This window comes from Nuphar pumila, chromosome 10, assembly GCF_984573655.1.
Source record: "Nuphar pumila chromosome 10, dmNupPumi1.hap1.1, whole genome shotgun sequence".
Lineage (NCBI taxonomy): Eukaryota > Viridiplantae > Streptophyta > Magnoliopsida > Nymphaeales > Nymphaeaceae > Nuphar > Nuphar pumila.
The window spans coordinates 17,052,888-17,067,887 of record NC_143258.1 but is presented as its reverse complement, the minus strand read 5'-3'; positions in this window follow the sequence as shown (position 1 = coordinate 17,067,887).

The window sequence follows — 15,000 nt, the reverse complement described above, 5'->3', positions numbered from 1 at the left end:
ACAGGGCACCTCGCCCGTGCACATCATGCGCCTCAGCACTCTGAAGTTCCGTCCCCTATATAGGTGTTTTGGGCGCTGACCCCCTGCTGACAGGAGGAACCCGAAAAACACCCAATCGCTGTCGCAGTGGGCAACATGTGCAACGGCCGCACCAGCAAATGCCGCACTGTGCCGCAGCTGCACGCAACCGCACCCACAAGTACCAAAGCCGCGTGAACCGTGTGACGCACATGAGGTGCCGCAGCAGCACCACACCGCGTGCCACGAGGATCAAAAATTTTGGTCCCCTATATAGGTGTTTTGGGCGCTGACCCCCCGCTGACAAGAGGAACCCGAAAAACACCTGGCCAACCATAAAAATTTTTGAACACCCAATCTCGCTGTCGCAGTGCGCAACATGTGCAACGGTCGCACCAGCAACTGCTAAACTGTGCCGCAGCTGTGCGCATCAAGTGCATGCAACCGCACACAAAAGTACCGCAGCCGTGCGAACCGTGTGGCGCACATGAGGTGCCGCCGCAGCAGTGCACCGCGTGCCATGAGGATCAATCAAAAAATTTTCCCCCTTTTGGGCGCTTACCCCCCCGCTGACAGGAATGAATACGAAAAACACTCGGGCAACCATAAAAAAATTTTGACCCCCAAGATTGCAAATATCGACACTCATTCAACCGATTGAAGGAGAGCATCCGACGGGTCTACGAGTCTCAATCGAGCTCTAGATCGTCGAATCACCAATTGCAGCCGAGCGCAATCACCAATTCCAGCCGAGCGCAAACTGTCACCTTGCCTACGAACACAAAGGGACGAGCAAGTGTTGCGACCGTGCAACGTGTGCCGTACTTAGTGCGCAAACCATGAACTTGCCTACCGACACAAGGCACGAAGAAGTGGTGCAACCATGCAACACTTAGAGGCGTTCAGTCATAATCATGCCGATCCATAGCAGGGTCGAATCACCAATTCCAGTCGAGCGCAAAACCGTGACCTTGCCTACAAACACAAAGGATGAGCAAGTGTTGCGACCGTGCAACGTGTGCCGTACTTAGTCCGCAAACCGTGAACTTGCCTACCGACACAAGGCACGAGCAAGTGTTGCAACCATGCAACACTTAGAGGCGTTCAGTCATAATCATGCCGATCCATAGCAGGGTCGCATCACAAGTGTGGCAGACGCAGACGCGCAAAACCATGACCTTGCCTACGAACACAAGGGACGAGCAAGTGTTGCGACCGTGCAACGTGTGCCGTACTTAGTGCGCAAACCGTGAACTTGCCTACCGACACAAGGCACGAGCAAGTGTTGCAACCATGCAACACTTAGAGGCGTTCAGTCATAATCATGCCGATCCATAGCAGGGCCGCATCACAAGTGTCGCAGACGCAGACGCGCAAAACCATGACCTTGCCTACGAACACAAAGGGACGAGCAAGTGTTGCGGCCGTGCAACATGTGCCATACTTGGTGCACACAAAGTGCCGCAGGTCCGCAGACCGTGACCTTGCCTACCGGCACAAGGCACGAGTCTGCGCCTGATCGCTTAAGCCATGCGCGTCAAAGCAGCAAGCGCCTGCGCGCGCTCCCTAACGCCCGCGTGCGCTCACTCCCTTGCCTGCGCGCGCTCCCTAACGCACGCGCCAGCGTGCGCTCACTCCCGCGCCCGCGCGCGCTTGAGTATTATTTGCGCTGCGTGGGACGAGACATCCCTGCACCCACGTCCGCTATACATCGCGCGCCTGCGTGCGCTCAACGATCCGCGCCTGCGTGCGCTCAACAATCCGCACCTGCGTGCGCTCAACGATCCGCACCTGCGTGCGTCGATCAACCCGCGGCTGCGTGCGCTGAAGGCAGAAGGCCATTCGAGTGCCTACGTGCACCGAACGAGCTAGGTAGGGCCGCATCACAAGTGTTGCGGACGCGGACGCGCAAACCATGACCTTGCCTAAGAACACAAGGGACGAGCAAGTGTTGCGACCGTGCAACATGTGCCATACTTAGTGCGCAAACCATGACCTTGCCTACCGACACAAGGCCCGAGCAAGTGTCGCAACCATGCAACATGTGCCGCAACCGTGGACATCACTTCGCACTGCAACTTGTGCACATGGGTTGTCCCGCCGCTACGCGGAAATGCAAAGTGTTCCGGCTAGCACCAAGTGGGCCGGACCATACTACCCGAGAACCTCCCTTCGCATTGAAGGCAGTAGTTAGGTGCTCGAAAACCTCCCTTAGCACCATAGAAAAGTTTGTTTGGTGCGGTGAACAGAAAGGATGGGAGGGACGAATCGATGCGACAAAAGGCTGAATCTCAGTGGATCGTGGCAGCAAGGCCACTCTGCCACTTACAATACCCCGTCGCGTATTTAAGTCGTCTGCAAAGGATTCAGCCCGCCGACCGAGAGGAATTACATTTCAAGGCTGCCTGCGCAGCTCGTCTGCCGCACAGGAGATCACCAATGACACGGGCCCTTGGGAGCACGAGGCCCCTACTGCGGGTCGGCACACGGACGGCAGGGACAAGCGCCGCTTCTTAGCTTGGATTCTGACTTAGAGGCATTCAGTCATAATCCGGCACATGGTAGCTTCGCGCCACTGGCTTTTCAACCAAGCGCGATTGCCAATTGTGTGAACCAACGATTCCTCTCGTACTAAGTTGGATTACTATCACGGTGCGATCATCAATAGGGTAAAACTAACCTGTCTCACGACGGTCTAAACCCAGCTCACGTTCCCTATTGGTGGGTGAACAATCCAACACTTGGTGAATTCTGCTTCACAATGATAGGAAGAGCCGACATCGAAGGATCAAAAAGCAACGTCGCTATGAACGCTTGGCTGCCACAAGCTAGTTATCCCTGTGGTAACTTTTCTGACACCTCTAGCTTCAAATTCCGAAGGTGTAAGACCCACAATTTTTCAGAAAATATCTGAATAAAATTCATGAGGCATTTACCGGTAAAAATAGCATTTCTTCTCAGAATGCAAAACGAATCAATTCCTGCGAGCCAGTTATACTTAGGATATTCGTCGAATCGCGAATATATGCTCAAACACTCTGGAAGCCATAACTTCCTACCTGAATGAAATCAAAGGATTCCTGCGAGCCAACTTTCTTAGTTACGTCAATACGAAGGGAATGGCGTACTCAGAATTTTTCGGAAAAAATCGCCGGAAACCCGAAATTCTTGCGTGACCCACGGAAATATTGGTGGGACCCACAGAAATATTCCTCAGAAAATATCTGATGGGACCCACAAAAATATCCCATGGAATATCCAAGTGGGCCCCACACCAAGGAACCTCTTGGAATTAAAAAGAAGCCAAGGGGGCAAGCGGGGGATAAAAATTCCCAAGAGGAGGTGGGCTTGGGCTATAAATAGCCCTCCCCACTCTCTCTCTTCTCATAAAAATCGACCCCCTCTCTCTCTTGCCTTCTCTCTCTCTCCTAAACCTCCCCTACCTAGCCTAGCCCACCTGAGCCCACCTGACCTGGTCTGAGCCTGCCTGACTTAGCCTGAGCCTGCCTGACCTGGTCCTAACCCACCTGACCTAGGTCTGAACCCACTTGACCTGGTCCAAACCCAGTTGACTTGACTTGAACCTAGTTGGGTTTAAAGTCAAAGTCAAAGTCCTTTTTAGTCCTGATTCCGGTTTGGGTTTCTGAACCCAAACTTAGCCTACTTGAGCTGAGTTCGAACCTGCTGAACCCAGTTGACTTGGATTGAACCCTGTTTGGTTCAAACCACTTAGGTTGAGTAGCTTGACCTGCTCTACCTCTTTCTCAACTAAGTCAGCTTCATCTGACTTAGTCTGACCTCTCGAAGGAAGGCTCGAAGCCAAAGAAGCAACCCGGAGCCATTTCTTCCACGATTTGAAGTAAGTTCGCTTTGTTGATCCATCTCTCTCAAGTATTTGACTGTTTGTATATAGAATATACTTTCTGAAGTAGTATCTTGCTTTAGTTCTTGATTGAGCCCTTTTTGGACACTTCGGTGTTCACCCGCTCGTCTCGTAACTATCATCGGATATATCTATGTTCAAACACGCAGTATATGCGTTTTTAAAATGGTATCTCGCCCTAGTTCTTGGTTGAGCCCTTCAGAACACTTCGGTGTTCACCCGCTCGCCTCGTAACTATCGTTGGATACGGATCTAGGTGTATATCTGCTGATTCTGCCGACGCGTCCTATATCGCACAGGCTATGTAATTTACCTTTGCCGTCTCGTCGTATGATGCCAAGGCTCCCTATTTTCTGCACTTCCGATTACTGCACTTCTGATTATGCATTTACTTACGCCGTCGCGTCGAACGATGCCAAGGCTCCTGCTTTCTGCAATGTATTTACTTACGCCGTCGCGTCGAACGATGCCAAGGCTTCTGCTTTGTTATATATGTAGAATATTTCATTCAGTTACACACCGTGAACAATAGTATATGCATTTCTTTACGCCGCCGCTGTATAAAGCACAGGCTTCTGCTTATACTACATATATAGCGCATAAATGAGCGTTCAAATGGAGATCAAACTCCAAATCGCCAATGCGATTCCCTGACCGCTCCTCGTTCAAGATTCTGCTTGACGAATGAAGCCCCTATTGGAAAGGCTTCACTTTTTGGCAAAATGCTCTTTACGTAAAAATTAAGTCAATTATGTATGGCCTGGCTTTGGCCCAGGGTTCCTGCAACCTTGATGGATGCAAAGTACGCACAACGGTGCGCATCCATTTCCCCGGATTAAGCGTGGCGATTTCCTACCAAAGAGGGGAGATGCCGCTGAAATGGATAAAAGAAACGCACGCTTTCTCCGTAAAAGAGAGAAAGTGCTGCTGAAATTTCTGAAGAAGCTAAGAATAGCTCAGAAAGAATGTAGCAGGATACTCTGACATATAGCAGAGTGCTACCCAGTTCATGGTTTGCCCTCTACAACGTAGAAGGGTTCGTCGCACCACTGCCGGTAGAGCAGGGGAGGTGCTGACAAAATGGTTGGCAGAAGAGCTGCCGGAACCAATGGAACGGCATAATGATGTCCGTTGATGGAACGATGCCAGATTGGCTCGTATCCTTGTGCCTGCAAGGGCACCTTGCTCGTAAGGGCCGCTGAGCCGGAGTAGAGGTTGCGCCTTGGCTAGGTTTGTACTCGTCGCGTAAAAATACGCCGGGTAGCCGATTTATTTAGATCGAGTCATATGCATGCTCATTGAGAACGGTTACACAACCAGACTCGTAAGGGCCGAAGAGCCAGAGTGTGTTGTTTCCACCCAAAGAGGTGTGATGCTCGTGGTGGCCGAAGTGCCAAGAGCGGTGTTCTGCATGCATATGAATAAGACTTAAGGTCGCACATACCCCGCGGTTGAAAATCGTGTTAGGGGTACCCCCTCAGTAATGACTGTGTTGGGGCGGACTGGATGGGGTCGGGTACACACTCCCGTAGTGCGGAAAGCACGGGCTGCCTAAATGGCATGCAAATTCTGTCTAAGTAATTGTAAGACTGGCAGACCCCTTCAGGAATTATGCTCACTGTGGAATGACAGTGATGGTACAGCCTTGAGTGACATGTATTTTACTTTGGACCTGATAGAGTCCACGATGGCCTCAGTCACTCATGGGTTTTGGGATCGTGGTTATCCTTAAGATCTAAGGATTGAACCCAACTACTGCAAGTAGAGGATGCATCCGAATATGGGCTTAGTAGGGTTCTCCCAGTTGAAACACACTGCCCTACTATGGATAGGGTCAACAGGCCTCTGGGGTATCTAAAATACATAGAATAATCAACCCCCAGAACGTCGCGTTGATGCCCGGACAATAGCTCTACCTGCGTACCAAAGGCGGAAGCGGTTAATTATCAAACAATGCATTAGTTCTAGGTACAGCGATGCTTTGAATGTATGAGTGGATGACGTGTTGAGTCAGTCCTGCATAACCTTTGTGAAGGTGTCATGTTCGGTATACTACTGGACCGACTGGGCGAAGACCCGTGTTGTATCCGCACGACTAAGCGAAACTCGAGGAGTTGTCCTTAGATGCGTGGGATACGGATGTGCCAAGTATGAAGACTTGAGCTAGACATCACTTTGAGACCCGAAAGAGGTCATGGCTAAGTCGTGGAGACTTAAGCGGTTATTCAAATCAAAGCCCTGAAAAGGCTTGCTCTAAGTCATAAAGACTCGAGCGGATGTTCAACTCATAGCCCTGAGGAGGCTCTTGAGATATACGCTAAGTCTTGGAGGCTTGAGCGTCGTTATTGCGCATTGCGACCCTAAGTGGTCATTTCCGTACTTGAGTTGAATGGATGTATGACTGTATGCTTACCAGACCATCAGTGGTTCTGACCCCATTTTATGGGGATTTCAAGTGTTGGACCTGCGTGACGATATGCGGAGCAAGGCAGCATCGAGTTCCAGGGTTTCTCTAGACAGAGTTGTACTGCTTCATTTTATTAAACCTACACTGCTTTCCTAAGCAGTAGTGTTGTAATAAACATATGTTTTTGATAAAATGGAACACTTTGGTGGTCAATGAGTTGCTTGGCCACATACCAGCAACGTGCTCGGAGTTTTCTAAAACTGACGACTCATTATCGTCTGATTCCGCTGCTAAAAGCTTTTGTAAGTTCCGCTGCAAAGAAAAAAAAAAAGAAATTCATGAAAATTTTAACTTAGCTTTGTTTTGGAAATCCAGGGCGTTACAGAATTGGTATCAAAGCATGAGTCTGAGAAACCTGGTTCAAGATCCGTCATGGTCCCGATATCGCACTGTAAGTATATGTTTTTATACTTTGGTTCTGATCTGGGTGCATCTTTGTATAGATGGCAACTCATGACTCGCGTGGATACTGCTTTCGCTGCAAGGTCATGCACGATGAGTGGATATGCCTGTATGAAGTCCAAGACTGCCAATACTGTGGCGAAGATGGGCATTCCGCCAACGAATGCCAAAGGAAATATACCGCCGATATGGGTCGGCGAGCTTCAAAGGATCTCAGGGATGAGACTTTGCGTGTCAGTGGACCGCATCACTCTAGTGTTGGGAGCAACCATACCCCAACATCTTTTGATGAATTACCAAGGCTAAGGGATTTTGATTTGAACTTCTCTGCGGAGGTCTATCACTCGCCAAGCTACCATCCGGCATCACATACACCGAGCTTAAACGGCAGGAACAAAAGAGGGGATTCTTTCTGTTCACCGATCATTATTCCAGACTCCCAGAGTCTTGATCTTGCTGACTGGGAAAGTGGACTGGAGTCCCTCATATATCCCCAATATTCGCTTGCTAGTGCGGAAGTGCCGCCCAAGCCAAAGCTAGTAGTGCCTGCACCAAGGCCATGTGGCAATAGATGGACCTTTTGGAGTTCGTCTTCATCAAAGAAATCCAAGTCTTAAAGAGACTGGTGATGTTTTGGAGTCAGTAGACTCATGTATATAGTTTCTCAACACCTAAAGTCTGCCAGTGCGGCATGATGTTTTGTTTAAGGCGATGCTTGTGTAAATGTGATGTATATTAAGTAAATAAAGCTTTTACTTCCTCATATACATCGAGAAACTAAAAACAAGTGCTTGTGTGTGCATAGATAAATGGCTCCTACGACGAGGAGAACCATACCAAGCGAGGAGTCTCATACGCAAGGATTCCTGTTGGAGACACTCAACAACCTGGTTACCGCCATCCGTGAAACGAGGCCAGAACCAGTCGCACCACGAAACGAGCACCTGGGAGGAGTGACTTATGAGAAGTTTCTCAAGCTTGACCCGCCAGTTTTCATTGGCAGAGCCGATCCTGAGCTCGCGGAGAGTTGGATCAAAGAGACAGAACGTGCCTTCTCAGTACTGGGAGTACCAGAGGAAAAGAAGACCAATTTTGGCACGTATCGGTTGAAAGACAATGCACGGAAGTGGTGGGATACCACTAAACTTATCCAGTTCTCACAAATCGAAGTCATTCCTTGGACTGACTTTCGGAGGACTTTTATGGATAACTACTTCCCGTTGCATTCCAGAAACAAGAAAAAGATGGAGTTTCTGGAGTTGGAACAGGGCGGTATGAGTCTAATGGACTATACCACCAAATTTCAGAATCTAGAGCGCTACTGCTCTCGATTGTTCGAAACAGACCAAGAAAGGGCCGACAAATATGTGAATGGTCTGCGCGAAGGGCTGCGATCTTGAGTGATAACAAGCATGCCTTCGACTTTTCAGGCTGCGGTAGCAGCAGCTTCAAAAATCCAAGAGGATTGGGCGCGATCTAAAGTGATCATAGCAAAGAAGCCCATAGTGAATGGTGGGAATCGTAAAAGGACATTCCCAAGTGGCCAGGGTTCACGACAACCCTTTCAAAAGAAGAAGTTCCAAGGAGGGAACAACACTCAGCAAGTCGTGAGGCCAAGACAGAACCCAACTCCGAATGGTCGGCAGTCCAACTTCAGCTGCCCAAGGTGTCGTATGAACCACCCTGGAAAGCCATGTCCTCGTGACATTGGTGGGTGCTTGTATTGTGGCAAGATGGGCCACTTTATAAGGGATTGCGCCAAGAAAGCTTCAGATGAACAGAGGAGTAATGTCGGATCTGTCGGACCCTCTCGACCAGCACCACAACGTTCTCAGTTTCAACGACCTCCACCTAGAGTAGAACAAAGGCCTGCTGCAGGTCGTGTATACGCTGTAACGACTGAACAAGTCGAAAATGGTGACCTGATTGAAGGCACCGTACCTGTTAATGGACATGCAGCTTACGTCTTGTTTGATTATGGTGCTACTCATACGTTTATCTCTTACGATTTCACCGAACAACTCCACGCTTCGGTGCAACCGATTGATAAAATGATCGAAGTATATAACCCATTGGGTTCACGCACCAAATGTATCCGGTGTGTGAAAATTTTGGATATTGAGATAGCAGGGCAACACTTGCCTACTGACGCCATCCTGATCGATATGATACAGTACGATGTCATTCTGGGAATGAATTGGTTGGCTCAGAATAATGCCAAGATTCTGTGCCGCGAGGGCAGAGTGATTCTATCTTGACCCGGATTGCCTAAGATGGAATATCGGTTATCCAAACCAGTTCCACAGAAAAGGCTCATATCAGTACTTAAGGTACAAAAATACCTTAGGAAGGGTTGTGTGGCCTTCCTGTTGAGTCTCTCGGTGGAAAAATCCAACGACCAACCCCTTGAGAGTTTGGAAGTGGTACGGGAGTTTCCCAATGTATTTCCTGAGGAATTGCCAAGACTTCCGCCACTTCGTGAGGTTGAATTTGGAATTCAATCCTTACCTGGAATAGCGCCGATATCCAAAGCCCCGTATCGAATGGCACCAGCTGAACTCAGTGAGTTGAAGTGTCAGTTGGAAGAACTGATGGAACAAGGGTTCATCCGACCGAGTGTGTCACCGTGGGGAGCCCCAGTACTATTTGTAAAGAAGAAGGATGGATCCCTTCGGTTATGCATCGATTATCGGATGCTTAACCAGGCAACTGTAAAAAATAAGTACCCGTTGCCTCGGATTGAGGACTTATTCGATCAACTCAGAACAGCGAGGGTGTTCTCCAAGATCGACCTCAGGTCTGGGTACCATCAGCTCAGAGTAAAGGAAGAGGATATACCCAAGACAGCCTTCAGAACGAGATACGGCCATTATGAGTTCGTAGTAATGCCCTTCGGACTCACTAATGCGCCTGCTGTCTTTATGGATCTAATGAACCGGATATTCAGACCATATTTGGATAGCTTTGTCATCGTCTTTATTGATGACATTCTCGTATATTCTGAGAACAAGGAACAACACGTGGAGCACTTGAAAATCGTCTTGAAAACCCTTCAAGATAACCAACTCTATGCTAAGTTTTCAAAATGTGAATTCTGGCTAGACAAAGTGATGTTCCTTGGTCATGTGATCTCGAAAGATGGAATCGCAGTAGATCCTGCGAAGGTGGAAGCTGTGATGGACTGGAAGCAACCAGAAAATATTACTGAGGTCCGTAGCTTCCTTGGACTTGCCGGATATTATCGAAAGTTCATACAAGACTTCTCCCGAATCGCCGTACCCATGACGAAATTACTAAAAAAGGGAGTCAAGTTTGAATGGACTGACCAGTGTAAGGAGTGCTTTGAGGTTCTCAAACAAAGGCTTACCACTGCCCCTGTCCTTACCTTACCTTCTGGTCAGGGAGGCTTCGTGGCATATACCGATGCCTCAGGAACAGGTCTGGGTTGTGTGTTGATGCAGCATGGCAAAGTAATCGCCTATGCGTCACGACAGTTGAGAGTCCATGAGAAAAATTATCCAACCCACGATCTTGAGCTTGCCGCGATAGTGTTCGCACTTAAAATTTGGCGACACTACCTTTATGGAGAAAAATTTGAGGTCATGTCGGACCATAAAAGCCTAAAATACCTCTTTTCTAAAAAAGAACTCAATATGCGGCAACGGCGATGGCTGGAATTCCTCAAAGACTATGAATTCATGCTTTCCTATCACCCTGGAAAGGCGAATGTTGTAGCAGATGCCCTTAGTTGCAAGACTGTTGGCACTCTGGCCAGCCTAACTGGACAATGGAAGTTGATGGAGGATTTCGTCAAGTGGAAGCCATTTTTGGCTGATTCAAGTAGAATCCAAATGTCATGTTTGACGATCCACATTGAGTTCCTCGATCGCATCGTAGCCGAACAGTTCAAGGATCCCCAGTACTTGGAATTGAAAGCTCGTGCTGAAAAAGATGACACTTTCTTCCATTTGAAAGAAGATGGGGGAATATGGATGGAAGAAAGGATTTGGGTTCCAAATAACCCTAAGCTAAGACAGGAAGTACTCCAGGAGGCTCATAATAGCAAGTACACCATTCACCCTGGAGGTACGAAGATGTTCCGAGATTTGCAGAGGAAGTACTGGTGGAAGGGTATGAAGCGTGATGTGGCTACGTTTGTCTCGAAGTGTTTGATCTGCCAGCAAGTTAAGATCGAACATCAGCGACCTGGTAGAAAGATGCAACGGATCGAGATTCCAGAATGGAAATGGGAAGGCATTACGATGGATTTCATCGTTGGATTGCCTCGATCCAAGAGACAACACGATTCGATATGGGTGATCGTGGACAGACTCACCAAGTCTGCTCACTTCCTGCCAATCAACACTCGATACTCAACTGAACGATTGGCAGAGATCTACATTCGGGAAATCATTAGACTCCATGGAGTGCCGATTTCGATCATATCCGATCGTGACCCGAAGTTCACCTCTCACTTTTGGGAGCAGCTTCAGAAAGCCCTGGGGATGAAACTCAAGTTCAGTACAGCATTCCATCCCCAAACAGATGGGCAATCAAAACAAACCATACAGACTCTTGAAGATATGCTAAGAGCCTGTATGCTGGAATGGAAAGGTGATTGAGATTCCCACCTAGCGTTGGCTGAATTTGCTTATAATAATAGCCACCACGCTAGCATTGGGATGGCGCCGTATGAAGCCTTGTATGGACGACCCTGTAGATCACCAATCCATTGGGGTGAAGTGGGTGAGCGAACCTTGGACTCGCCCATTGTGTTGCAGCATTATACTGAGCAAGTCCACATGATCAGAAAGAAGCTACTGACTGCTCAGAGTCGACAGAAGAGCTACGCCGATCAGCGACGTAGGGAACTCACTTTTGCGGTTGGAGATAAGGTTTTTATCAAGGTCTCTCCAACTAAGAGTGTGTTTCATTTTGGAAAGAAGGGGAAGCTCAGCCCCAGATTCGTTGGTCCCTTCGAAGTTTTGAGCCGAATCGGAGAGACTGCCTACCGAGTAGCATTGCCACCACAATATGCGCAAATACATGATGTATTTCATGTATCAATGCTTCGTAAATACGTTCATGATCCTTCTCATGTCATTCAACATGAAGATGTTGACGTTCGAGAAGATATGACGGTAGAAGAAAGGCCAGTGGAGATCATGGACCGACGGGAGCAAGTGCTAAGAACGAAGGTCATCCCACTTGTTAAAGTGAGGTGGCAGCATCATGGAATCGATGATTGCCCTTGGGAGCCTGAATCGGATATACGGGATAAATATCCTGAACTCTTCACCTTGTACTCTTAGCTGAATTTCGCGGACGAAATTCCTTTAAGGGGGTAATGATTTAAGACCCACAATTTTTCAGAAAATATCTGAATAAAATTCATGAGGCATTTACCGGTAAAAATAGCATTTCTTCTCAGAATGCAAAACGAATCAATTCCTGCGAACCAGTTATACTTAGGATATTCGTCGAATCGCGAATATATGCTCAAACACTTTGGAAGCCATAACTTCCTACCTGAATGAAATCAAAGGATTCCTGCGAGCCAACTTTCTTAGTTACGTCAATACGAAGGGAATGGCGTACTCAGAATTTTTCGGAAAAAATCGCCGGAAACCCGAAATTCTTGCGGGACCCACGGAAATATTGGTGGGACCCACAGAAATATTCCTCAGAAAATATCTGGTGGGACCCACAAAAATATCCTATGGAATATCCAAGTGGACCCCACACCAAGGAACCTCTTGGAATTAAAAAGAAGCCAAGGGGGCAAGGGGGGGATAAAAATTCCCAAGAGGAGGTGGGCTTGGGCTATAAATAGCCCTCCCCACTCTCTCTCTTCTCATAAAAATAGACCCCCTCTCTCTCTCTCCTAAACCTCCCCTACCTAGCCTAGCCCACCTGAGCCCACCTGACCTGGTCTGAGCCTGCCTGACTTAGCCTGAGCCTGCCTAACCTGGTCCAAACCCACCTGACCTAGGTCTGAACCCACTTGACCTGGTCCAAACCCAGTTGACTTGACTTGAACCTAGTTGGGTTTAAAGTCAAAGTCAAAGTCCTTTTTAGTCCTAATTCCGGTTTGGGTTTCTGAACCCAGACTTAGCCTACTTGAGCTGAGTTCGAACCTGCTGAACCCAGTTGACTTGGATTGAACCCTGTTTGGTTCAAACCACTTAGGTTGAGTAGCTTGACCTGCTCTACCTCTTTCTCAACTAAGTCAGCTTCATCTGACTTAGTCTGACCTCTCGAAGGAAGGCTCGAAGCCAAAGAAGCAACCCGGAGCCATTTCTTCCACGATTTGAAGTAAGTTCGCTTCGTTGATCCATCTCTCTCAAGTATTTGACTGTTTGTATATAGAATATACTTTCTGAAGTAGTATCTTGCTTTAGTTCTTGATTGAGCCCTTTTTGGACACTTTGGTGTTCACCCGCTCGTCTCGTAACTATCGTCGGATATATCTATGTTTAAACACGCAGTATTGCATTTTTAAAATGGTATCTCGCCCTAGTTCTTGGTTGAGCCCTTCAGAACACTTCGGTGTTCACCCGCTCGCCTCGTAACTATCGTTGGATACGGATCTAGGTGTATATCTGCTGATTCTGCCGACGCGTCCTATATCGCAAAGGCTATGTAATTTACCTTTGCCGTCGCGTCGTATGATGCCAAGGCTCCCTGTTTTCTGCACTTCCGATTATGCATTTACTTACGCCGTCGCGTCGAACGATGCCAAGGCTCCTGTTTCTGCAATGTATTTACTTACGCCGTCGCGTCGAACGATGCCAAGGCTTCTGCTTTGTTATATATGTAGAATATTTCGTTCAGTTACACACCCTGAACAATAGTATATGCATTTCTTTACGCCGCCGCTGTATAAAGCACAGGCTTCTGCTTATACTACATATATAGCGCATAAATGAGCGTTCAAATGGAGATCAAACTCCAAATCGCCAATGCGATTCCCTGACCGCTCCTCGTTCAAGATTCTGCTTGACGAATGAAGCCCCTATTGGAAAAGCTTCACTTTTTGGCAAAATGCTCTTTACGTAAAAATTAAGTCAATTACGTATGGCCTGGCTATGGCCCAGGGTTCCTACAACCTTGATGGATGCAAAGTACGCACAACGGTGCGCATCCATTTCCCCGGATTAAGCGTGGCGATTTCCTACCAAAGAGGGGAGATGCCGCTGAAATGGATAAAAGAAACGCACGCTTTCTCCGTAAAAGAGAGGAAGTGCTGCTGAAATTTCTGAAAAAGCTAAGAATAGCTCAAAAAGAACGTAGCAGGATACTCTCACATATAGCAGAGTGCTACCCAGTTCATGGTTTGCCCTCTACAACGTAGAAGGGTTCGTCGCACCACTGCCGGTAGAGCAGGGGAGGTGCTGACAAAATGGTTGGCAGAAGAGCTGCCAGAACCAATGGAATGGCATAATGATGTCCGTTGATGGAACGATGCCAGATTGGCTCGTATCCTTGTGCCTGCAAGGGCATCTTGCTCGTAAGGGCCGCTGAGCCGGAGTAGAGGTTGCGCCTTGGCTAGGTTTGTACTCGTCGCGTAAAAATACGCCGAGTAGCCGATTTATTTAGATCGAGTCATATGCATGCTCATTGAGAACGGTTACACAACCAGACTCGTAAGGGCCGAAGAGCCAGAGTGTGTTGTTTCCACCCAAAGAGGTGTGATGCTCGTGGTGGCCGAAGTGCCAAGAGCGGTGTTCTGCATGCATATGAATAAGACTTAAGGTCGCACATACCCCGCGGTTGAAAATCGTGTTAGGGGTACCCCCTCAGTAATGACTGTGTTGGGGCGGACTGGATGGGGTCGGGTACACACTCCCGTAGTGCTGAAAGCACGGGCTGCCTAAATGGCATGCAAATTCTGTCTAAGTAATTGTAAGACTGGCAGACCCCTTCTGGAATTATGCTCACTGTGGAATGACAGTGATGGTACAGCCTTGAGTGACATGTATTTTACTTTGGACCTGATAGAGTCCACGATGGCCTCAGTCACTCATGGGTTTTGGGGTCGTGGTTATCCTTAAGATCTAAGGATTAAACCCAACTACTGCAAGTAGAGGATGCATCCAAATATGGGCCTAGTAGGGTTCTCCCAGTTGAAACACACTGCCCTACTATGGATAGGGTCAACAGGCCTCTAGAGTATCTAAAATACATAGAATAATCAACCCCAAGAACGTCGCGTTGATGCCCGGACAAT